This window comes from Coregonus lavaretus (assembly GCF_964263955.1).
Source record: "Coregonus lavaretus genome assembly, chromosome: 11".
NCBI lineage: Eukaryota > Metazoa > Chordata > Actinopteri > Salmoniformes > Salmonidae > Coregonus > Coregonus lavaretus.
In genome coordinates, this window is record NC_139998.1 from 42512886 (window position 1) to 42537885 (window position 25000).

The window sequence follows — 25000 nt, forward strand, 5'->3', positions numbered from 1 at the left end:
TGTTAACGTCGAAAAGCTGAAGTCGCATCACAGGCACTCTTTCCATTTCCCCTGAAAACCAGAAGCACCGGTCGTTTCAGACCCCGCTGAGGGTGCTGTTTAACTGTAACTGATTAACATAATCAGCATATAGTAAAAGTGCAACGCCTCACATGAATGGTACATGTCCAGTATATGTGGTACAGATGTGGTACATGTTTGTTCTTAATGTGTTTGAAAGGGGTCAGACTGTGCTACATTTCATGGCCCTTTGGCACAGTCAGTTTTTGCATGAGGAAGTTTAGCTGCATGGTCCTGCTGTGCCCAGGTTCCTGTTCCCTGCTGCTCCCTGCCTGCCTGCAGAGGTGAGGTGAGGATGAGGCAGCAGAAAGAGAGCGTGAATGGGGAGGGTGTGTGGTGTTTTCAGAGGTGTGTGTGTGTGTGTGTGTGTGTGTGTGTGTGTGTGTGTGTGTGTGTGTGTGTGTGTGTGTGTGTGTGTGTGTGAGTGTGTGTGTGTGTGTGTGTGTGTGCGTGCGTGCGTGCGTGCGTGCGTGCGTGCGTGCGTGCGTGCGTGCGCGCGTGCGTGTGTGTGTGTGGTGGGTGTTTGTCTCTAACAGTGAAAGTGTGTGAGTGGGGAGGCTGTGTGGTGTTTTCAGAGGTGTGTGTGTGTGTGTGTGTGTGTGTGTGTGTGTGTGTGTGTGTGTGTGTGTGTGTGTGTGTGTGTGTGTGTGTGTGTGCGTGCGTGCGTGCGTGCGTGCGTGCGTGCGTGCGTGCACGTGCGTGCGTGCGTGCACGTGCGTGGGTGTGTGTGTGTGGTGGGTGTTTGTCTCTAACAGTGAAAGTGTGTGAGTGGGGAGGCTGTGTGTACTACGTTAGACGAAGTTGAGCCAGCAGGCTGTGACAATAAGATGCTGAGTGTCTGTGACTCTCTCACTGGCAGGCTGGCAGGCAGCTCATCTCTCCACTGGGTTGTGTGATAAGAGACTGAGCCAATCAGCACTGAGCTAGGCTGGACTAGGCTGGGCTAGGCTGTACCCTGCTGCACAGTCACAGTGCTGTGAAGGGGACATGGGCTCAGTCAAGGGTGGAGAGGTAATAAGGGTTGGGAACAGTGATACAGATGTGTGTGTATGTGTGACTGTATGTGTGTATATGCATGCGTGACTGTATGTGTGTGAATGAGCCAGTCTTTAGTTTCACCATGCCATGGTGTTTTGTACTGCAGTGAGAGGTGTGACTGTAGAAGAGGGACAGACGTGTGCACTGGTGGGATAGGAGCTCAGTGAGGGGTTGAGGAGGAGATTAAGGGCTAGAGCTGTGTGACACTGTGGCGTACGGGAGAGGAGAAGTCCCCTGACATGTAAAGGGACTGCAGATGTGTCCACTGACAGAGAAGGAGGGGGCAGAAAGAGGGAAAGAGAAAGTGAGAAAAGAAGATAAGGAAAAAGTGTGTGAGAGAGAGAGAGAGAGAGAGAGAGAGAGAGAGAGAGAGAGAGAGAGAGAGAGAGAGAGAGAGAGAGAGAGAGAGAGAGAGAGAGAGAGAGAGAGAGAGAGAGAGAGAGAGAGAGAGAGAGAGAGAGAGGCTTCGGCGTTCCCGGAGTACTAGCTGCCACCGATCTATGTTTCGGTGTTTGACTTGTTGTGTCTGATTGTGTACACCTGTTCCCCATTATGTTGTATTGTATTCCCTATTTAACCCTCTGTCGTGCATTGTGTGTTGTGTGTTATTGTTTGTGTCATCGGCAGTGTGCGGGTTGTTAGTTTTCTCCGTTGTTTGGAGACTGTTTATTTCACTGGCGACTTTTATTAAAGTACGGTTTCCAGTAGCTCTGTGTCCTGCGTGTGACTTCGCCTACCGCATTTCACTGTCGCCGTTCTGACAGAATAACACACCACCATGGAGTCAGCAGGATCGGTTGTGCCTAGGGGATCACTGGAGGAGCGCGTAATCCTCCAAGAGGCTAGGATCCAGCACCTGGGTACCACCATGCAAGAAGTGATGGACACTTTGAGGCGATGGGAGAGGGGAGGGTTGCCCACACCTCCTCCTACGATGCCACCACCATCAGCCATACCCATCGGTCCATCTCCGGAGTCCAGTGGGATTCGGCTCTCGCTCCCGAGGGCTTATGATGGCACCGCGGCCGGGTGTCAGGGGTTCCTACTCCAGGTTGAACTCTACCTCGCCACCATTCACCCGGCGCCCTCGGGATACGAGAGCGTGTCCGCCCTCATCTCCTGTCTGTCCGGCAAGGCGCTGGAGTGGGCCAACGCCGAATGGGGTGGGATAGACGCCGCTACGGTCAGCTATGCGGAGTTCACCCGTCGCTTCCGGGCAGTATTCGATCATCCCCCAGAGGGTAAAGCGGCGGGTGAGCGTCTATTCCACCTTAGACAGGGGAGGAGGAGCGCGCAGGAGTTCGCGCTGGACTTCCGGACGCTAGCCGCCAACACGGGATGGAATGAGAGGGCCCTCATCGACCACTTCAGATGCAGCCTGAGGGAGGACGTGCGTCGGGAATTAGCCTGCAGGGACACCAACCTCAGCTTTGACCAACTGGTGGACATGTCGATTCGCCTGGATACCCTGTTGGCTACCCGCGGACGTCCGGATTCGGGGCCGTCCATTCCATCCCCCAGCACTTCCGAGCCGACCCCTATGGAGCTCGGGGGTGCTGGTGCTAGGGAGTCTAGTAGGGAGACCAGGAGGGAGGCTGTCCCCTGCACCAACTGTGGCCGCAGAGGACACACTGCTGGTCGGTGCTGGGGAAGGTCTCCTAGGAATCGGGGCAGTGGGCGACGCACTGATGAGTCTTTCCCGGTGAGTAGGCACCCAACTCACCCAGAGCTCTCTGCTGATCATATGTGTATTAAAGTGGTGTTTCCCGAGGTTTCTCCTCACTCTCAGCATAAGGCGCTAGTAGATTCAGGCGCAGTTAGGGATTCCTATCGTGCCTGTTGATGTGCCCTTCCCCATTCATGCCCTAGATAGCCGCCCGTTGGGGTCTGGGTTGATTAGGGAGGTCACGGCGCCTCTCCGGATGAAAACGCAGGAGGGTCATGAGGAGATAGTACGGTTGTATTTGATTGATTCTCCTGCGTTTCCCGTGGTGTTGGGGATTCCCTGGTTAACAGCTCATGACCCCAACATTTCATGGCAGCAGAGAGCTCTCCAGGGATGGTCTGATCAGTGTACTGGGCGGTGTTTAGGCGTTTCCGTAGGGGCAACGACGGTGGAAAGCCCGAACAAGTTCCCGCCTTGCATATTCCACCTGAATACGCCGATTTGGCTCTTGCCTTCAGTAAGAGGAAGGCGACTCAATTACCACCTCATCGACAGGGGGATTGTGCGATAGACCTTCAGGTAGGCGCTGCGCTTCCACGTAGTCACGTGTATCCTCTATCTCAGGAGGAGACGGCCGCTATGGAAACCTACGTCACCGAATCTACCGTCTACTTCCCCTGCTTCCTCAAGTTTCTTTTTTGTGAAGAAGAAGGATGGGGGTTTACGCCCGTGTATTGATTACCGTGGTCTAAATCAGATCACCATCAAATACAGCTATCCTCTGCCTCTGATTGCTAGCATGACGGAGTCATTACACGGGGCGCGATTCTTCACAAAATTAGATCTCAGGAGCGTGTACAATCTGGTGCGCATTAGGGAGGGAGATGAGTGGAAGACAGCATTTAGTTCCACCTCGGGTCACTATGAGTACCTCGTCATGCCATACGGGTTAATGAATGCTCCTTCAGTCTTCCAATCATTTGTGGACGAGATTTTTCGGGACTTCCATGGACAGGGTGTTGTGGTATATATTGATGACATCCTAATATATTCCGCTACACGAGCCGAGCATGTGTCCCTGGTGCGTCGAGTGCTTGGTAGACTGTTGGAACATGACCTGTATGCGAAGGCGGAGAAATGTCTGTTCTTCCAGGAGTCCATCTCCTTCCTGGGACATCGGTTGTCCGCGTCAGCGGTAGAGATGGAGGTTGACCACGTTTCTGCCGTGCGTAATTGGCAGACCCCGACCACGGTAAAGGAGGTGCAGCGCTTCTTGGGTTTTGCCAATTACTACCGGAGGTTTATCCGGGGCTTTGGACAGGTAGCGGCTCCCATTACCTCTCTGCTAAAGGGTGGTCCGGTGCGCCTGCAGTGGTCAGCTGAGGCTGATATGGCGTTTAAACGCTTGAAGGACCTGTTTACCTCGGCTCCGGTGCTGGCGCATCCGGATCCCTCTTTGGCATTCAGGTGGAGGTGGACGCTTCCGAGGCTGGGATCGGCGCTGTGCTGTCTCAGCGCTCGGGTACGCCACCTAAACTCCGCCCCTGTGCTTTCTATTCTAAGAAGCTCAGTCCGGCGGAGCGCAATTATGACGTGGGGGATAGGGAGCTGCTGGCTGTGGTTCAAGCCCTGAAGGTGTGGAGACATTGGCTTGAGGGGGCTAAACACCCTTTTCTCATTCTGACTGACCATCGTAACCTGGAGTACATCCGGGCAGCGAGGAGGTTGAATCCTCGCCAGGCAAGGTGGTCAATGTTCCTTTCCCGCTTTGTTTTTAAGCTCACATATATACCAGGGTCCCAGAACGCTAAGGCAGACGCCCTGTCCCGACTATATGACACCGAGGAGAGGTCCATTGAGCCCACTCCCATACTCCCGGAGTCTTGTTTAGTGGCACCGGTGGTGTGGGAGGTCGATGCGGAAATCGAGCGGGCGTTACGTTCCGACCCTACTCCTCCACAGTGTCCAGAGGGTCGGAAGTACGTGCCGCTCGAGGTTCGCGACCGGTTGATATACTGGGCTCACACGTCACCCTCCTCTGGTCATCCAGTTATTGGTTGGACAGTGCACTGCCTTAGTGAGAAATACTGGTGGCCAACCTTAGCCAAGGACGTGAGGGTTTATGTTTCCTCCTGCTCGGTGTGCGCCCAGTGTAAGGCACCTAGACACCTGCCCAGGGGGAAGTTACAACCCCTACCCGTTCCACAACGGCCGTGGTCTCACCTATCGGTGGATTTTGTGACGGACCTTCCCCCCTCTCAGGGAAACACTACGATATTGGTCGTTGTGGATCGGTTTTCCAAAGCCTGCCGCCTCATTCCCCTGCCAGGTCTCCCCACTGCCCTACAAACTGCTGAGGCCCTGTTTACACACGTCTTCCGGCACTATGGGGTGCCTGAGGATATAGTGTCTGATCGGGGTCCCCAGTTCACCTCTAGGGTCTGGAGGGCATTTATGGAACGTCTGGGGGTCTCGATTAGCCTTACCTCAGGTTTTCACCCCGAAAGTAATGGGTAGGTGGAGAGAGTTAACCAGGATGTGGGTAGGTTTCTGAGGTCATATTGCCAGGACCGGCAGGGGGAGTGGTCGGGATATATTCCCTGGGCAGAGATAGCCCAAAACTCCCTCCGTCATTCGTCTACTAACCTGACACCTTTCCAGTGTGTGTTAGGTTACCAGCCGGTTCTGGCACCTTGGCATCAGAGCCAGATCGAGGCCCCTGCGGTGGACGAGTGGTTTCGGCGCTCGGAGGAAACTTGGAATGCTGCGCACGTCCATTTGCAGCGTGCCATCAGGCGGCAAAAGGCGAGCGCCGATCGCCACCGCAGTGAGGCTCCGGTGTATGCACCAGGAGACCGGGTCTGGCTCTCGACCCGAAACCTGCCCCTTCGCCTGTCCTGCCGGAAGCTGGGTCGGCGGTTTGTGGGGCCCTTTAAAGTCCTGAGGAGATGGAACGAGGTATGTTATAGGTTACAACTGCCCAGGTATTATCGCATTAACCCCTCGTTCCATGTGTCTCTCCTCAGGCCGGTGGTGGCTGGTCCACTCCAGGAGAATGAGGTACGAGAGGCTCCTCCGCCCCCGCTGGACATCGAGGGGGCTCCGGCGTACTCAGTCCGGTCCATCTTGGATTCGAGGCGTCGGACGGGGGGCCTGCAGTATCTCATGGAGTGGGAGGGGTACGGTCCGGAGGAACGGTGCTGGGTCCCCAGGAGGGACATTCTAGATCCCTCCTTGTTGAGGGACTTCCACCGGAGTCATCCGACTCGCCCTGCTCCGCGTCCTCCTGGCCGTCCCCGAGGCCGGGGTCGGCGCACGGCTGGAGCCGCGCGTCAAGGGGGGGGGGGGGGGGTACTGTCACGGATTCAGCCGAGGCTGCTCCTCCTCCCTGCTCGGGCAGGCTTCGGCGTTCGTCGTCCCCGGAGTACTAGCTGCCACCGATCTATGTTTCGGTGTTTGACTTGTTGTGTCTGATTGTATACACCTGTTCCCCATTATGTTGTATTGTATTCCCTATTTAACCCTCTGTCGTGCATTGTGTGTTGTGTGTTATTGTTTGTGTCATCGGCAGTGTGCGGGTTGTTAGTTTTCTCCGTTGTTTGGAGACTGTTTATTTCACCGGTTTCCAGTAGCTCTGTGTCCTGCATGTGACTTCGCCTACCGCATTTCACTGTCGCCGTTCTGACAGAGAGAGAGAGAGAGAGAGAGAGGGGGGGGGGGGGGGGGGGAGGGGAGAGAGGTCAAAGGTGAAGGAGGGAAAGATAGAGGAGTAAACAGGAGGGATTAGTCCAGAATGGCACCAGGGGTTGTTTCAGGTTGAGAACCAAAAGCACAAAACAGAAATGCAGTCAAGTCAGGATGTTTCTGATTGACTTGATTTCCCTATAATGAATGTAATATCAGAATGTTTTTTCCTAACCACATAATTTAGTAACCAGCAGTGTGTGTTCTGAGAGATGGAACAAATGTGTGTCTCTCTCCTTTGGATAACATATTCATTAATGCAAAGTCAATGAGGAGGGGTTGCGTTTCCCAGGTCACTGCTTATGTAGAGGAGTCACAGACCAGGGGTCAGAGGTTAAGAGGGGAGGTATTGTCATGAGTGTGATTATCAATCAGCCATCCACTGACCACACACACACACCATCGCTGTCTGAGGGCGGCAGCCTTCGATTTGGGGATCATCCTAAACTAATATGGGCTAATGGCATTAGTGATGAATCAACACTACAGCCACGTCAATAAGTCCTGATAAATGCATGTTAAATGATGAATAACATGATTTGTAATGCTAGTTTGGGATCACTTAGAATCTGTTAGGACATAGTCCATGTTGTGTATGTCAATATTAATCATATAAAACTGATATTCCTTTCTTGTTTCTGGCAACAAAAAAACAAAAGGGATTCATTTGGAGCTTTTAAAATGTAGAATAACGTGTTCCCATTATGCATTCATGTTGTCCGTTCATTCTGTGGATGGTTATTGGGTTGTTTTGTGTTCAGTTTGAAAACCTCCTGCAGGACTCTGTGTAATTAGCTTTGGCTGCTGCTCGTTTCCTGCAGCTTGTGTCTGCAGCAGATACGGTGTCTGTCTGTCTGTGGTCTCTGCCATATTAATTACAGCCAAAGGCAATCAGGTTAATTGCATATTACTGCAAACCCTTGACCACATTTGTAATGACTTAACACCACGCTTCTCTCCAGTCGAGGAAGAGAGGATTGTCTTCCTCTTTGTCTTTTTCTTTCATTTCTGTCTGGCTTTCTCTCTTTCTACACACACTTCTTGTTCTAAGGTTACCTTTTCTCTACAGATGTAGGATCTTAATTTGATCACTCTTTTGTTGCTGAGAATTTTCCTGTACAGTAGTGTTCGAGGTTTAAAAGTTAGTAATTTTAATTTTTTTAATGTGAGACTTGATTTACCCTAACAAAAAATGTATCAACCCCTAAAAATATATATATATATATGCAGTGAGGGAAAAAAGTATTTGATCCCCTGTTGATTTTGTACGTTTGCCCACTGACAAAGACATGATCAGTCTATAATTTTAATGGTAGGTTTATTTGAACAGTGAGAGACAGAATAACAACAAAAAAATCCAGAAAAACACATGTAAAAAATGTTATAAATTGATTTGCATTTTAATGAGGGAAATAAGTATTTGACCCCTCTGCAAAACATGACTTAGTACTTGGTGGCAAAACCCTTTTTGGCAATGACAGAGGTCAAATGTTTCTTGTAGTTGGCCACCAGGTTCCACTCCTCTTTGCAGATCTTCTCCAAGTCATTAAGGTTTCGAGGCTGAGGTTTGGCAACTCAACCTTCAGCTTCTTCCACATATTTTCTATGGGATTAAGGTCTGGAGACTGGCTAGGCCACTCCAGGACCTTAATGTGCTTCTTCTTGAGCCACTCCTTTGTTGCCTTGGCCGTGTGTTTTGGGTCATTGTCATGCTGGAATACCCATCCACGACCCATTTTCAATGGTTCTCACCCAAGATTTGATGGTACATGGCCCCGTCCATCGTTCCTTTGATGCGGTGAAGTTGTCCTGTCCCCTTAGCAGAAAAACACCCCCAAAGCATAATGTTTCCACCTCCATGTTTGACGGTGGGGATGGTGTTCTTGGGGTAATAGGCAGCATTCCTCCTCCTCCAAACACGGCGAGTTGAGTTGATGCCAAAAAGCTCCATTTTGGTCTCATCTGACCACAACACTTTCACCCAGTTCTCCTCTGAATCATTCAGATGTTCATTGACAAACTTCAGACGGGCCTGTATATGTGCTTTCTTGAGCAGGGGGACCTTGCGGGTGCTGCAGGATTTCAGTCCTTCACAGTGTAGTGTGTTACCAATTGTTTTCTTGGTGACTATGGTCCCAGCTGCCTTGAGTTCATTGTCAAGATCCTCCTGTGTAGTTCTGGGCTGATTCCTCACCGTTCTCATGATCATTGCAACTCCACGAGGTGAGATCTTGCATGGAGCCCCAGGCCGAGGGAGATTGACAGTTATTTTGTGTTTCTTCCATTTGCGATTATTCATGTCACCTTCTCACCAAGCTGCTTGGCGATGGTCTTGTAGCCCATTCCAGCCTTGTGTAGGTCTACAATCTTGTCCCTGACATCCTTGGAGAGCTCTTTGGTCTTGGCCATGGTGGAGTGTTTGGAATCTGATTGATTGATTGCTTCTGTGGACAGGTGTCTTTTATACAGGTAACAAGCTGAGATTAGGAGCATTCCCTTTAAGAGTGTGCTCCTAATCTCAGCTCGTTACCTGTATAAAAGACACCTGGGAGCCAGAAATCTTCTGATTGAGAGGGGGTCAAATACTTATTTCCCCTAAAATGCAAATAAATTCATAACATTTTTGACATGGGTTTTTCTGGATTTTTTTGTTGTTATTCTGTCTCTCACTGTTCAAATAAACCTACCATTACAATTATAGACTGATCATTTCTTTGTCAGTGGGCAAACATACAAAATCAGCAGGGGATCAAATACTTTTTTCCCTCACTGTATATATAGTCCACACAATATTTCACATTTCCTGTTGCTGCAGGATTATTTTCCTGCTGTTACAAACTGCCTAAAATTAAGATCCTACATCTGTACATTATCTGTACACTAGAACTCTATGTTCCTTCCATTTGCTTCTCCTGCTCTGTGTGATTGAGTCTTTAACAGTGATTCTTCACGGTCATTGTCATGCATCATTACTTTATTACTACCAAGTGAGGCAGAGCCACATACACTGCAATAATACAATCTTATTTCCCTCTGCATACAGTACAGTGGGAGACATTATGATTAACTCAAAACAGGGCTGTTGAATTACAGCTGGAGAAGCTGAAGCCGCTCGGAGGTTATCCCCAGGACTTATTGGGGATGTGGCGTTTAGAGGAGCTGCGTAATCCATGGGCTCCATTTCTGCTGGGCTGCTCAAACATGAATGAGACGAGGGGAGAATCGCTCTGCGGGGAGAGAGAGAAGGAGAGGGGGAGGAAGCAATGGGGGCTTGGGGAGACACAGGGCCAGGTTGGGGTGGGGGGGGGGGGGGGGGTCAGGTAGGAGTTTCCCAAGGGGGAAAGGGTCATAACACCCTTTATACATAAATCTTATAAATATTCTATTGGTTTCCCATATACATAGCTGTGTGTGGCCACTAGGTAGACTATCAGTGGTGGTCGGTACCTTTAAATGTGTAAACTAATAGTAAAGTCCAACACCTGTATAGATGCATACAGTATACAATGTGGAACTTTCAGATAGAAATCTATTATGTAGGACAGACTTGGAGGCTCTCTCTGAGAAGGAATCATGTCAGCTCCAGTGATGTGTATTCATGGATGCCAAGGGAAGCAAGGCTTCCCCCAAAAATGTACCAACAGCAAAATATATAAAATAAAACATTTTTCTTCTGTCTGTGTTTCATAATTTTCCTTCAATTCGCAAGAAGCTGAATGTACTGTATCAGACCTGAGAAAGCATCCAAGCGAGCGAAACAGCGCCCCCTCTGTCTCAGTATGTGTAGCCCATCTACCTGATGCTGTCTGGTCAAAAACACTATGATATTGTTGCCGCCCGTAGCATTGAATGCAAGGGAAGCCAGCAAGCATTTGGCCTCCCTTGATAAAAAACATTATACAGTAATAGCCAATTAAGCTCAACTGGGTGAGCTCAACTGTGAGTGGTCCTGGCACACCAAAAAAAAGTGCCAAGGGAAGCCAGTTTGGATTTGGCTTCATACCAATCACATCACATCAAGCCAAACATCATTGACAGAAAAAATCTTGAATTGTTGCATCTCGTTGTGTTGTTCTCCGGTGGCTTGCTAGCTAAAATTGGCCCTTTCCTAAATTAGCCATGGATGGAGACAGGGATTTGGATTCTCTGTACTGGCCAATGAGTATAACAGTGATTCTGATCCAACCATAAATTCATACATTGTGCCTCTGGTCTGAGATGATGGAAGTTCAATATGTAGCTAGATGTAGTAGGCTAATGTTAACTAGCTGGCTAATTGTTGCCCATGAAACTAGCGAGCAAGCATTTTAGCCAGGTAGCCTAGGACAACAAAAACTAAAAGTGTGTACTACAGTGGGGAGAACAAGTATTTGATACACTGCCGATTTTGCAGGTTTTCCTACTTACAAAGCATGTAGAGGTCTGTAATTTTTATCATAGGTACACTTCAACTGTGAGAGACGGAATCTAAAACAAAAATCCAGAAAATCACATTGTATGATTTTTAAGTAAATAATTTGCATTTTATTGCATGACATAAGTATTTGATACATCAGAAAAGCAGAACTTAATATTTGGTACAGAAACCTTTGTTTGCAATTACAGAGATCATACGTTTCCTATAGGTCTTGACCAGGTTTGCACACACTGCAGCAGGGATTTTGGCCCACTCCTCCATACAGACCTTCTCCAGACCCTTCAGGTTTCGGGGCTGTCACTGGGCAATACGGACTTTCAGCTCCCTCCAAAGATTTTCTATTGGGTTCAGGTCTGGAGAATGGCTAGGCCACTCCAGGACCTTGAGATGCCTCTTACGGAGCCACTCCTTAGTTGCCCTGGCTGTGTGTTTCGGGTCGTTGTCATGCTGGAAGACCCAGCCACGACCCATCTTCAATGCTCTTACTGAGGGAAGGAGGTTGTTGGCCAAGATCTCGCGATACATGGCCCCATCCATCCTCCCCTCAATACGGTGCAGTCATCCTGACCCCTTTGCAGAAAAGCAACCCAAAGAATGATGTTTCCACCTCCATGCTTCACGGTTGGGATGGTGTTCTTGGGGTTGTACTCATCCTTCTTCTTCCTCCAAACACGGCGAGTGGAGTTTAGACCAAAAAGCTCTATTTTTGTCTCATCAGACCACATGACCTTCCCCCATTCCTCCTCTGGATCATCCAGATGGTCATTGGCAAACTTCAGACGGGCCTGGACATGCGCTGGCTTGAGCAGGGGGACCTTGCGTGCGCTGCAGGATTTTAATCCATGACGGCGTAGTGTGTTACTAATGGTTTTCTTTGAGACTGTGGTCCCAGCTCTCTTCAGGTCATTGACCAGGTCCTGCCGTGTAGTTCTGGGCTGATCCCTCACCTTCGTCATGATCATTGATGCCCCACGAGGTGAGATCTTGCATGGAGCCCCAGACCGAGGGTGATTGACCGTCATCTTGAACTTCTTCAATTTTCTAATAATTGCGCCAACAGTTGTTGCCTTCTCACCAAGCTGCTTGCCTATTGTCCTGTAGCCCATCCCAGCCTTGTGCAGGTCTACAATTTTATCCCTGATGTCCTTACAGAGCTCTCTGGTCTTGGCCATTGTCGAGAGGTTGGAGTCTGTTTGATTGAGTGTGTGGACAGGTGTATTTTATACAGGTAACAAGTTCAAACAGGTGCAGTTAATACAGGTAATGAGTGGAGAACAGGAGGGCTTCTTAAAGAAAAACTAACAGGTCTGTGAGAGCCGGAATTCTTACTGGTTGGTAGGTGATCAAATACTTATGTCATGCAATAAAATGCAAATTAATTACTTAAAAATCATACAATGTGATTTTCTGGATTTTTGTTTTAGATTCCGTCTCTCACAGTTGAAGTGTACCTATGATAAAAATTACAGACCTCTACATGCTTTGTAAGTAGGAAAACCTGCAAAATCGGCAGTGTATCAAATACTTGTTCTCCCCACTGTATATGACAGAGTCATAGACCGTTTGGGCAACATGAAAGAGAGGAAGATGGCATTGGCGTTTCAACATGTAGTCAACATTTTTTTTCTACTTACGCACACACACACACAGAAATCAATACCATGGACATCCACATTATATTTAGTTTATATTGATTGGACTAAATTGTTTTTGGAATATTTTAGTTGTCACTGTATTAGACCAGGTGATTAGATTATGTTGAAATGTTGAAGTTGAAATGGTTCTGGAATAGTGGAGGCAGCTCCTGTTTTCTTTGCTACTTGCGGTAACTCGCCGGTGTTCTAAATCAATAGTTGTTTAGTAGTCCAAAAATGTCGGAAACATTAACTTGATTGACCATGCTGTAGGTCATGTAGTATGAAAAATGTATGCACTCACTAAAAACTGTAAGTCGCTCTGGATAAGAGCGTCTGCTAAATGACTAAAATGTCAAATGTAAATGTAACTGTTTGTTACATGCAATATGCTTTGTGGACTCTACCGGACGGATGTTGCTCTCCGGTTTTGTGATTAAACAAAGGTTTGGTTGAATTTATTCTGCCACTGTGTGTTCTTATTGTCTCGTCCTTAGGCCTATATTTCACGGTGGCGAGGCATATGAACTAACAGGTTATAGAGCAAACAACGCAATTATCGAAACACATAGGTTGCAACATGGCTTTTTTTTTGGCTTGGCTTAGCCAGTGATTTTACCCACGCAGCACTACTAGTCAGCTCTAGAATGGCATTTTTGTATCTGCTTCACTCGTGGCAAACTGTCACAGATACCTAAAGGCCACTACAAGCTCCACTCCGTTAATCTACGTGCCTGCGTGCATGTGGGTGGAGTCGGTTTTTTGGGGGCAGCGAACTCTTTTTGTTGCGTTCCACCCAGAGAGGAAGTCCGCCTTATGGAGTGTATATCCACTAAGCTGTCACACTTCCCAAAGACAGTGGAGTCTTGCACCTTGGCTGTATACTGTAGCTAAGATCTTGTTGCTGGGCAGATTTATAAACAGAGTTTAGTTCTTAGACAGTGACGGCTTTATCTGTTCTTTTCAAATGAGGTTTGTTTTGGGATGTACAGATGAAAATGCATGAACTCTCCCATATACACAGAATCTCGGAACAGGGGTCAACAAATCATTCTGATTTTAAACGAAGTAGGATAATTATTTTGGGTGGGCTGTCACTTTTTTCTAAGAAGGATATGTGTAAAAAGACAGGGCCGCTGGTGCATTAAGGAAGACACACAGAGATCCTGTCCATCAAAATTATTTAGCTTGCAGAGAGAGAAAGAGGAATTGTTGCACGCAATCAATATTTGATTGGTTTGGTCTGAGGCATAAACAGAGTTGAGTGAAGTATGAAGGAAGAGGTGGGTGATTGTCTTTAGTTATTCTGGACAGGGATAGTGAAGGGGGGATAGGGGGATGGGGGGATTGTCCACGCTACAAATAATGAGGAAATTATGTCAACCTCAGTCTTTTTCTCTCTTTGTCTCTCTCTTGTCTCCCCCTCTCTTTTTCTGTCTCTCTTTCTTTCTCTCTCTCCTTCCCTCTCTCTCTCTCCCTCTGAGCTCACCTGATAAATGAGAACAGATAACTGTGTGCTGCAGACTGGCACTGCAATCTGGCCTGAGAGATCCACACTCTGACAGCCCTCTGTCCTCTTCCTCCTTCTCCCATTCGTCCTCTTCCTACTGATACTACATTTACATTTACGTCATTTAGCAGACGCTCTTATCCAGAGCGACTTACAGTTAGTGCATACGTTATTCTTTTTTTATTTTCATACTGGCCCCCCGTGGGAATCGAACCCACAACCCTGGCGTTGCAAACGCCATGCTCTACCAACTGAGCTACCTCCCTGCCGGCCATTCCCTCCCCTACCCTGGACCAATTGTGCGCCGCCCCATTGGTCTCCCGGTTGCGGCCTGCTACAGCAGAGCCTGGATTCGAACCAGGATCTCTAGTGGCACAGCTAGCACTGCGATGCAGTGCCTTAGACCACTGCGCCACTCGGGAGTACTATACAGGAGAGCAGAGAGTGAGTAAACTTTCTGGCTCCCATACCCCTTGAGGAGCTCAGTGAACTTAGCAATGGAGACAACTTCCCCTACTCTCCCTTCACACCTAAACAATCACACAAAATAATTGACAAACAAATTCTGATGTGGGTTTACCATCCCCCCCCGGTCAATTTGAAGAAAATTAATTGAATCCCAACTTTGTATGTCTCACCGCTGAGCAATGTCAATGTCCTCCTGCTAGTTTGATGCTTGACAGGAGTGTACACAATTTCATTTCCCATATCTCATGTTTTCTGTTCTCATTCTGAGAGAGAGTTTTCCCTCTACCTCCCTCTTACCCTCTCCCTCTCTTTACCTCTCTCTCTTTCTCCCTCTTTCTCTCCTTTCCCCTGTCACTCTTTCTCCTCCTTTTTTCTCCCTCCCTCCTCTCTCTCTTTGTCTTCCTCTCGCTCTCTAGTTGCCCCCCCTCTAGTTTCCCCCCTCTCTCTAGTTGTCCCCCTCTCTAGTTGCCCCCCCCCAACACACACATACTCTGCTCTTGCATCTCTGCATGCAGCTGTTGTGTACTTTAGACTATATGAAGTGATAATCTGGGTATTGTGTTTAAATAGTCCTTTAGAGCTCCCCCTCCAACCCTTCCTGTCTGTTAACTAATGTACCCTGTGGTGCATCCTTCTCCTCTCACACTAGCTCCTATCATTGAGCCTGAAACATTAATGAAGTCAGGGCTATTAATATCATTGGCCCTAGGCTTGGGTGGTATACCATGTATACTGTATACTGTGGTATTTGGAAAATCCACGGGATGGTTTTTCAATATCGTTAATACCGTCGAAACAATTTTTTGAAGTTTTTATATACATTTGAATATTTGTAGCTACTTTTTAAGTAAAACCCTGCAGTCAACTTGTGCAATAAATTAGGAGATAAAGAAGATTGCATTCTTCATTTCACCTGTCACATAATTTTTATTATGAAGCTTACCGGTAGTCCCAATCACACGGTGTTTGTTTACAAGCACACAACGGCTGTGTTCGAGAGCATCAAAACGTCTGCAGGCGACTGCCGACTGACTGATCTATAAATCACCTTGAGTCATAAATAACAACTCATTATTATTTGTAGATCAGTCAGTCAGTCACAATTTACCCATGATACATGTACATTGCGGTTTTGATTCTCTCAGCACGGCCAACGACGAGAGACAGGAGCCTTGTGAGTCACTCACTATTGTGCAGCATGTGCCAGGTGATCTAGTTACAGTATGGAATTAACAACTAAATGTTTGCCAGCTAGATATCTTATAACTATTAAGTTAACTGTCTAAAATGTGCTAAATGCTCGGCATTTGTGGATTTGGTTTGCTAATTTGGTAGATAGTTTGTTATCTAGCTAAGTGGTTAGCTTCTTCCAAAATCAAGCTTTGCTTGGTAAAAGCAGAGTATCCCCTCCTGGATCAAGAGCCTTTCTGTCTAATATTTGTTTTGTGCGTGCCGCAAACTGTGAGTAGCGTTTTTTTGTTACTTGTATAACTATATGAGCTGGGATGTCTGTCCTGAAAATAGTTTAAGTCAGAGACTGTATAAAATGTTTGCGATGTGCTCATTAGCATTTAGTTAGCATTCTCTCTGGAATGTACAGTGGGGAAAAAAGTATTTAGTCAGCCACCAATTGTGCAAGTTCTCCCACTTAAAAAGATGAGAGAGGCCTGTAATTTCATCATAGGTACACGTCAACTATGACAGACAAATTGAGAGAAAAAAAATCCAGAAAATCACATTGTAGGATTTTTTATGAATTTATTTGCAAATTATGGTGGAAAATAAGTATTTGGTCACCTACAAACAAGCAAGATTTCTGGCTCTCACAGACCTGTAACTTCTTCTTTAAGAGGCTCCTCTGTCCTCCACTCGTTACCTGTATTAATGGCACCTGTTTGAACTTGTTATCAGTATAAAAGACACCTGTCCACAACCTCAAACAGTCACACTCCAAACTCCACTATGGCCAAGACCAAAGAGCTGTCAAAGGACACCAGAAACAAAATTGTAGACCTGCACCAGGCTGGGAAGACTGAATCTGCAATAGGTAAGCAGCTTGGTTTGAAGAAATCAATTGTGGGAGCAATTATTAGGAAATGGAAGACATACAAGACCACTGATAATCTCCCTCGATCTGGGGCTCCACGCAAGATCTCACCCCGTGGGGTCAAAATGATCACAAGAACGGTGAGCAAAAATCCCAGAACCACACGGGGGGACCTAGTGAATGACCTGCAGAGAGCTGGGACCAAAGTAACAAAGCCTACCATCAGTAACACACTACAGGGACTCAAATCCTGCAGTGAAAGACGTGTCCCCCTGCTTAAGCCAGTACGTGACCAGGCCCGTCTGAAGTTTGCTAGAGTGCATTTGGATGATCCAGAAGAGGATTGGGAGAATGTCATATGGTCAGATGAAACCAAAATAGAACTTTTTGGTAAAAACTCAACTCGTCGTGTTTGGAGGACAAAGAATGCTGAGTTGCATCCAAAGAACACCATACCTACTGTGAAGCATGGGGGTGGAAACATCATGCTTTGGGGCTGTTTTTCTGCAAAGGGACCAGGACGACTGATCCGTGTAAAGGAAAGAATGAATGGGGCCATGTATCGTGAGATTTTGAGTGAAAACCTCCTTCCATCAGCAAGGGCATTGAAGATGAAACGTGGCTGGGTCTTTCAGCATGACAATGATCCCAAACACACCGCCCGGGCAACGAAGGAGTGGCTTCGTAAGAAGCATTTCAAGGTCCTGGAGATGCCTAGCCAGTCTCCAGATCTCAACCCCATAGAAAATCTTTGGAGGGAGTTGAAAGTCCGTGTTGCCCAGCGACAGCCCCAAAACATCACTGCTCTAGAGGAGATCTGCATGGAGGAATGGGCCAAAATACCAGCAACAGTGTGTGAAAACCTTGTGAAGACTTACAGAAAACGTTTGACCTGTGTCATTGCCAACAAAGGGTATATAACAAAGTATTGAGAAACTTTTGTTATTGACCAAATACTTATTTTCCACCATAATTTGCAAATAAATTCATTAAAAATCCTACAATGTGATTTTCTGGATTTTCTTTTCTCATTTTGTCTGTCATAGTTGACGTGTACCTATGATTACAGGCCTCTCATCTTTTTAAGTGGGAGAACTTGCACAATTGGTGGCTGACTAAATACTTTTTTTCCCCACTGTACGTGTTAGCATTGCTAACCTTTGGATTACAGAGGCTCAGTAGGGTTTGAAAATAGCACCCCTTGTATTCAGTGCCAGTATTACCAGATTTTTTTTGCATTTCTTAAAGCAAATGACTATTCGAAGAGGGACTCAAGCTTTTGTTTGCTGAATGTTAATACAGCAGCCAATAGAACTTGCATGTAGTTTGAAAGAAGAGTGAACGCGCGATGGCGGTAGGCTATAGTAGTTATTTATTCAGACCCATAACCATTCAATCTTCATGAAGAGAAGTGAAAGCCTTCTGCATCTAATTCTAGTCCTATATTATTCAAGGATGTCATTAGAATGATGAAGATAAGAACAACAAAACATATTTCATTTAACTGTTGAATGTGAAGACGGAATGAAGCAACAATAGAGAGAAAAAGATGAGGTAGGCTAATAACATTAGGGGAAATATTATGAAAGGTATATCAAATCAAATCAAATTGTATTTGCCACATGCGCCGAATACAACAGGTGTAGACATTACAGTGAAATACTTACTTACAAGCCCTTAACCAACAATGCATTTTTTTAAGATAAAAAAAAAAAAGTGTTAAGTAGAAAAAATAAAAGCAATTAACTAAAGAGCAGCAGTAAAATAAAATAACAGTAGGGAGGCTATATACAGGGGGGTACCGGTGCAGAGTCAATGTGCGGGGGCACCGGCTAGTCGAGGTAATTGAGGTAATATGTACATGTGGGTAGAGTTAAACTGACTATGCATAAATAATAGACAGAGTAGCAGCAGCGTAAAAGAGGGGGGTGGGGGTGGGGGGGCAGTGCAAATAGTCCGGGTAGCAATGATTAGCTGTTCAGGAGTCTTATGGCTTGGGGGTAGAAGCTGTTGAGAAGCCTTTTGGACCTAGACTTGGCGCTCCGGTACCGCTTGCCGTGCGATAGCAGAGAGAACAGTCTATGACTAGGGTGGCTGGAGTCTTTTACAATTTTGAGGGCCTTCCTCTGACACTGTCTGGTATAGAGGTCCTGGATGGCAGGAAGCTTGGCCCCAGTGATGTACTGGGCCGTACGCACTACCCTCTGTAGTGCCTTAAGGTCGGAAGCCGAGCAGTTGCCATACCAGGCGGTGATGCTCTCGATGGTGCAGCTGTATAACTTTTTGAGGATCTGAGGACCCATGCCAAATCTTTTCAGTCTCCTAAGGGGGAATAGGCTTTGTCGTGCCCTCTTCATGACTGTCTTGGTGTGTTTGGACCATGATAGTTTGTTGTTGATGTGGACACCAAGGAACTTGAAGCTCTCAACCTGTTCCACTACAGCCCCGTCGATGAGAATGGGGGTGTGCTCAGTCCTATTTTTTTTCCTGTAGTCCACAATAATCTCCTTTGTCTTGATCACGTTGAGGAAGAGGTTGTTATCCTGGCACCACACGGCCAGGTCTCGGACCTCCTCCCTATAGGCTGTCTCATCGTTGTCGGTGATCAGGCCTACCACTGTTGTGTCATCAGCAAACTTAATGATGGTGTTGGAGTCGTGCCTGGCCATACAGTCATGGGTGAACAGGGAGTACAGGAAGGGACTGAGCACACACCCCTGAGGGGCCCCCGTGTTGAGGATCAGCGTGGCAGATGTGTTGTTACCTACCCTTACCACCTGGGGGCGGCCCGTCAGGAAGTCCAGGAACCAGTTCCAGAGGGAGGGGTTTAGTCCCAGGATCCTTAGCTTAGTGATGAGCTTTGAGGGCACTATGGTGTTGAACGCTGAGCTGTAGTCAATGAATAGCATTCTCACGTAGGTGTTCCTCTTGTCCAGGTGGGAAAGGTCATTGTGGAGTGCAATAGAGATTGCATCATCTGTGGATCTGTTGGGGCGGTATGCAAATTGGGGTGGGTCTAGGGTTTCTGGGATAATGGTGTTGATGTGAGCCATGACCAGCCTTTCAAAGCACTTCATGGCTACAGACGTGAGTGCTACGGGTCGGTAGTCATTTAGGCAGGTTATTTTAGTGTCCTTGGACACAGGGACTATGGAGGTCTGCTTGAAACATGTAGGTATTATAGACTCAGTCAGGGACATGTTGAAAATGTCAGTGAAGACACTTGCCAGTTGGTCAGCACATGCTCGGAATACACGTCCTGGTAATCCGTCTGGCCGTGCAGCCTTGTGAATATTGACCTGCTTAAAAGTCTTACTCACATCGGCTACGGAGAGCGTGATCACATAGTCATCCGGAACAGCTGGTGCTTTCATGCATGCTTCAGTGTTGCTTGCCTCGAAGCGAGCATAGAAGTGATTTAGCTCGTCTGGTAGGCTTGTGTCACTGGGCAGCTCGCGGCTGTGCTTCCTTTTGTAGTCTGTAATAGTTTTCAAGCTCTGCCACATCCGACGAGTGTCAGAGCCTGTGTAGTACGATTCAATCTTAGTCCGGTATTGACTCTTTGCCTGTTTGATGGTTCGTCGGAGGGCATAGCGGAATTTCTTATAAGTGTCCGGGTTAGAGTGTGATGTTGCCTGTAATCCATGGCTTCTGGTTGGGGTATGTACGTACGGTTGATGAAGCCAGTGACTGATGTGGTGTACTTCTCAATGCTATCTGAAGAATCCCGGAACATATTCCAGTCTGTGCTAGCAAAACAGTCCTGTTGCTTAGCATCTGCATCATCTGACCACTTTTTTATTAACCGAGTCACTGGTGCTTCCTGCTTTAGTTTTTGCTTATAAGCAGGAATCAGGAGGATAGAGTTATGGTCAGATTTGCCAAATGGAGGGCGAGGGAGAGCTTTGTATGCGTCTCTGTGTGTGGAGTAAAGGTGGTCTAGAGTTTTTTTTCCTCTGGTTGCACATTTAACATGCTGGTAGAAATGAGGTAGAACGGATTTAAGTTTCTCTGCATTAAAGTCCCCGGCCACTAGGAGCGCTACCTCTGGATGAGCGTTTTCCTGTTTACTTATGGCCTTATACAGCTCATTGAGTGCAATCTTAATGCCAGCATCGGTTTGTGGTGGTAGATAGACAGCTACGAAAAATATAGATGAAAAGTCTCTTGGTAAATAGTGTGGTCTACAGCTTATCATGAGAATCTCTACCTCAGGCGAGCAAAACCTCGAGACTTCCTTAGTATTAGATTTTGTGCACCAGCTGTTGTTTACAAATATACACAGACCGCCACCCCTTGTCTTACCGGAGTCAGCCGTTCTATCCTACCGATGTAGCGTATATCCCATCAGCTATATGTTGTCCATGTCGTCGTTCAGCCATGACTCGGTGAAACATAAGATATTACATAAGATATATATGCATCAGCCTAGTAATTATACAAATAGGCCATATTATATTTCAAAATTAAAATCAAATTCGCTAGCCTATACTTGTAACTTTGTAGGCCGCATGTGCTGCACCAGAATCACATTTTTCTTCCTGCTTTATCATGGTTTGAACGATGTGTGTAATTCCAGTCCATATAATACAGTATAATACAATACAGTACAGTAATACAGTTCACACAAAGATTAGCCTACTGGAGCTAGTTTCATTTATTTACACAAGAGAGCATATAGCTAGCTACAGTACATCTATGAGCTTTTATGTTTTTCTGTCATGCAAAATGTGCAGTAGCCTATATCATATATGTATTGGATAACAGCACAGTCATTTGGGCTTTTTTGGGCTTGGGCTCATAAAATGTATTTAATATAGGGCTCATAAAATGTATTTAATGTATGGCTCATCAGGCTCAGGTAGCATCAGGCTTGAATTCTTTATCAAGGTTCTAATCAAATCCAGACATAGACCTATTTATATGCTATATAATGCTTTTGAATTACACTTCCAATTTTGGCAGGAAATAGCAGGTTACGTGGGAGAAAGGTGATTTATTCTCGGGATGGAACATTTGTAAAGTACTGGGAAAATATTAAACCCTAGCCCAAGCCCATAACCGAGAGGACATTCCTTTGTGAGGGTGGGGAAAAGGGAGCACTGGGTGTAGGAGGATAATGCCCCTAGATGTATGTTGGGGTCAGTTCTATTTCAATGCAGTTAATTCAAGAAGTGAATGATAATTTCCAAGAGGGTTGAAACCGCAATGGTCAAACCTTTTTTTGTGTAGAGTTCAGTCACAATGTCGCCCTGGAGTGTGTGTGTGTCCCGTGTGGCTCAGTTGGTAGAGCATGGTTGTGGGTTCAATTCCCACGGGGGAACGGTACGAGAAAATGTATGCACTCACTACTGTAAGTCGCTCTGGATAAGAGCATCTGCTAAATGACTAAAATGTAAATGTAAAATGTGTGTGTGTGTGCATGTGTGTGTTTCTGTGTGTGTGTGTGTGTGTGTGTGTGTGTGTGTGCGTACGTGTGTGCGTGTACATGCTTGCGTGTGTTCGTGTCTGTGTGAGTGCGTGCATGCCTGCGCGCGTGTTCTGTGTGATTGATGTTCAGATTGATGTGAGTGAGTTGGGCGCTGAGCCTCTTAAAGGAGTGTGATTGTCTTACTCCTCCTGCTGCCCACGCCTCATTACTTCACCTCTGTCTCTCGCCCTCATCTCTCATGGCGACGTGATCACCTGATCCACCCCAATCACCTGCCATCACAAGCCTCACACACCCCTGATTGGAGCATCTCAGTCTGCAGTGGCCCGCTGCCACACACACACACACACCCGCACACACACAAACTCACACTCACTCCTCTCCAAACTCCTGTGTGCAATGAGAGGCAGAGGACATGCTTTCTGTCCTGCAGAATGAGAATAAGATGGGATGCTGTGTGTGTGTGTGTGTGTGTGTGTGTGTGTGTGTGTGTGTGTGTGTGTGTGTGTGTGTGTGTGTGTGTGTGTGTGTGTGTGTGTGTGTGTGTGTGTGTGTGTGAGTGTGAGTGTGAGTGTGAGAGAGAGAGAGAGAGAGAGAGTTAGAAAAAGAGCAATAAGGAGCATCAGCCCAGCCAGGTGAGCTGAGGTAGCTCTGAGGTGTTGAAGTAGAAACTACACTGTACTCCACAATAGGTGTTAGAAACTTCTCTCCACTCAAAACTATACTACTTACAGTATATAGTCTAACCCACTAAGTTTTCCCACTGCCTGTGATTAATCGATTCTGACAGGCGAGAGATTATTTCCCTTCTTTTTACTAAAGTATGTCAGAAATAGCAGAGGTAGAGAATAGCCCTCCATTTCCTCCCCTGGGGGAACTGTTCTACATTAAAATCAGAAAGGTATTTCTGCATTGCTGTAGATGTATGATACAGTAGATCAGTCATGTAGAGTGGAGCTGACCCCTGGTGAACCCTGGTAATGATCCCAGCTCTGGGTGGCAACTGTGACAGTGGCTGTCAGGGGACATTTCTAAATCACTTTCCCCAGGGGGTACTCAATGTCCCAAAGTAATGGAGGGTCTTGCTAGCTACACAGGACTGCAGAGAAAGGGAGGGAGTCAAGGGGAGGAAGGAAAGGAGAGTCAGCAGGTATATTCCCACCGCTTTCCAAAGTATTGAAATGTTTATTTAGCCAGGTACTTCTACAATAACAACCACGTGTCTATCCAGCCAGTATCTCCAGCCAGCCAGACAGCCAGCCTGTCTCTTAACAGCAGGTAGAGGCTGACTGACTGACTGACTGACTGGTGCCTGCATGGCTTTAGGGCCCTAGGCCTCTGTTTATGTGGAACAGGACCCTGACCAGCCCTCACCTCCCAGGGAACAGATACCAGAGATAGGCTGGCTTTCAGAGAACAGGGACCAGAGATAGACTGGCTGTCAGAGAACAGGAACCAGAGATAGACTGGCTGTCAGAGAACAGGGACCAGAGATAGACTGGCTGTCAGAGAACAGGAACCAGAGATAGACTGGCTGTCAGAGAACAGGAACCAGAGATAGACTGTCTGTCAGAGAACAGGAACCAGAGATAGACTGGCTGTCAGAGAACAGGGACCAGAGATAGACTGGCTGTCAGTGGTGAGGTCTATGTGAGGACCAGGGCTTTGACATGTTGTGACATACTCTTCTCATTAGGTTTTCCCACAGTCCCATGTGTGTGTTGCACTAGCCCTGTCAACAGCAGCCTGGACCTGTCGGTCTGGCAGAAACACACACACACTCACTCTCGCTCTGTCTCTTTCTCACACACATGCTCGCACTCATGCATGCACACACACACACACACACACACATAGTAATGGTCAGAATGCTGCCCTCCGATCTCCACTCTGAACCTATGGGTGTTATTCATAAAAGTTGACCACGGCAGTCCGTGGTAAATGACTAGCTGTTTAATTTCTTTATTGATTCATTGACTAAATTGATGCATGAATCATACTCAGGATGAGTGTTTATTGTTTATGTTTTTTTATTCTCTGTATTGGAAAACAGGTTTTATGCATTACTCTGGACGTGTTATATAGCCTTGTGTTATAGGGGTCAATGAAAACAGGGAGCTAGGTGTGGTTGAGTTTGAGTAACAACAATTTAAATCAATAGGATATTGAATTTAGGACTATTAAAATTAAAATTTCTACAGATATAGGATCTTAATTTGAGCCAATTTGCTACAGCAGGAAAATAATCCTGCAGCAACAGGAAATTTGAATGATTATGTGGATTATAATTAATGGACATTTTTGTAGGGGTTTAAACATTTTTCATAAGGAAAAATCAAGTCTGAAATGTGTAAGTGGAAATTAGGAAAGTTCTCTTGCAACAGGGTAATCAAATGAAGATCCTACATCTGTATTGAATCACTATAGGTTTGTTTCTATGCCCGTACCAATGAACAAGCGTATGCATCTACTGTATAAACTAAATAACAGTCTGTGATGTTAGCAAGTAGACATTATTTTATACACAAGGCTGGATCCACTGCCACCTATCAATGGTTCATTGATCTATCTATAGAACACAAGGCAACAGCACAGTGGTTCTGAGGGGAGGACGGCTCATAATAATGTCTGGAATGGAGTAAATGGAATGGTATCAAACACATGGAACCCATGTGTTTGATGTGTTGATTCCATTTAATTTTTTCAGCTCCAACCATTACTATGAGCACGTCCTCCCCAATTAAGGTGCCACCAACCTCTTATGTTGTGTACATACAGACTAGACTTTAGGGCTGATGGCTGGTTCTTTGTTACCCTTACTATAGCCTGGGAATATGATAATACCAGGGTTAGGGTCAGTGGTGTAGTGGAGGGGAAACGCAAGTAAATGCAGTTTACCCACCTATTTTCTTACCACTACATCACTGGTTGGGGTCAATAACATTTAATTCAGTCAGTCAACTAGAGACAGTGAAGGGATGAACT

General features: G+C 46.6%; 1 protein-coding gene across 1 annotated transcript in view; it reads left to right on the plus strand.

Annotated features, from left to right (window-relative positions):
• Positions 1–25000, plus strand: part of LOC311137549 (neurocan core protein-like) — a gene marked incomplete at both ends in the record, with an annotated part of 173515 nt that overhangs the window by 104045 nt on the left and 44470 nt on the right. The gene's annotated exons all lie outside the window — the stretch shown is intronic.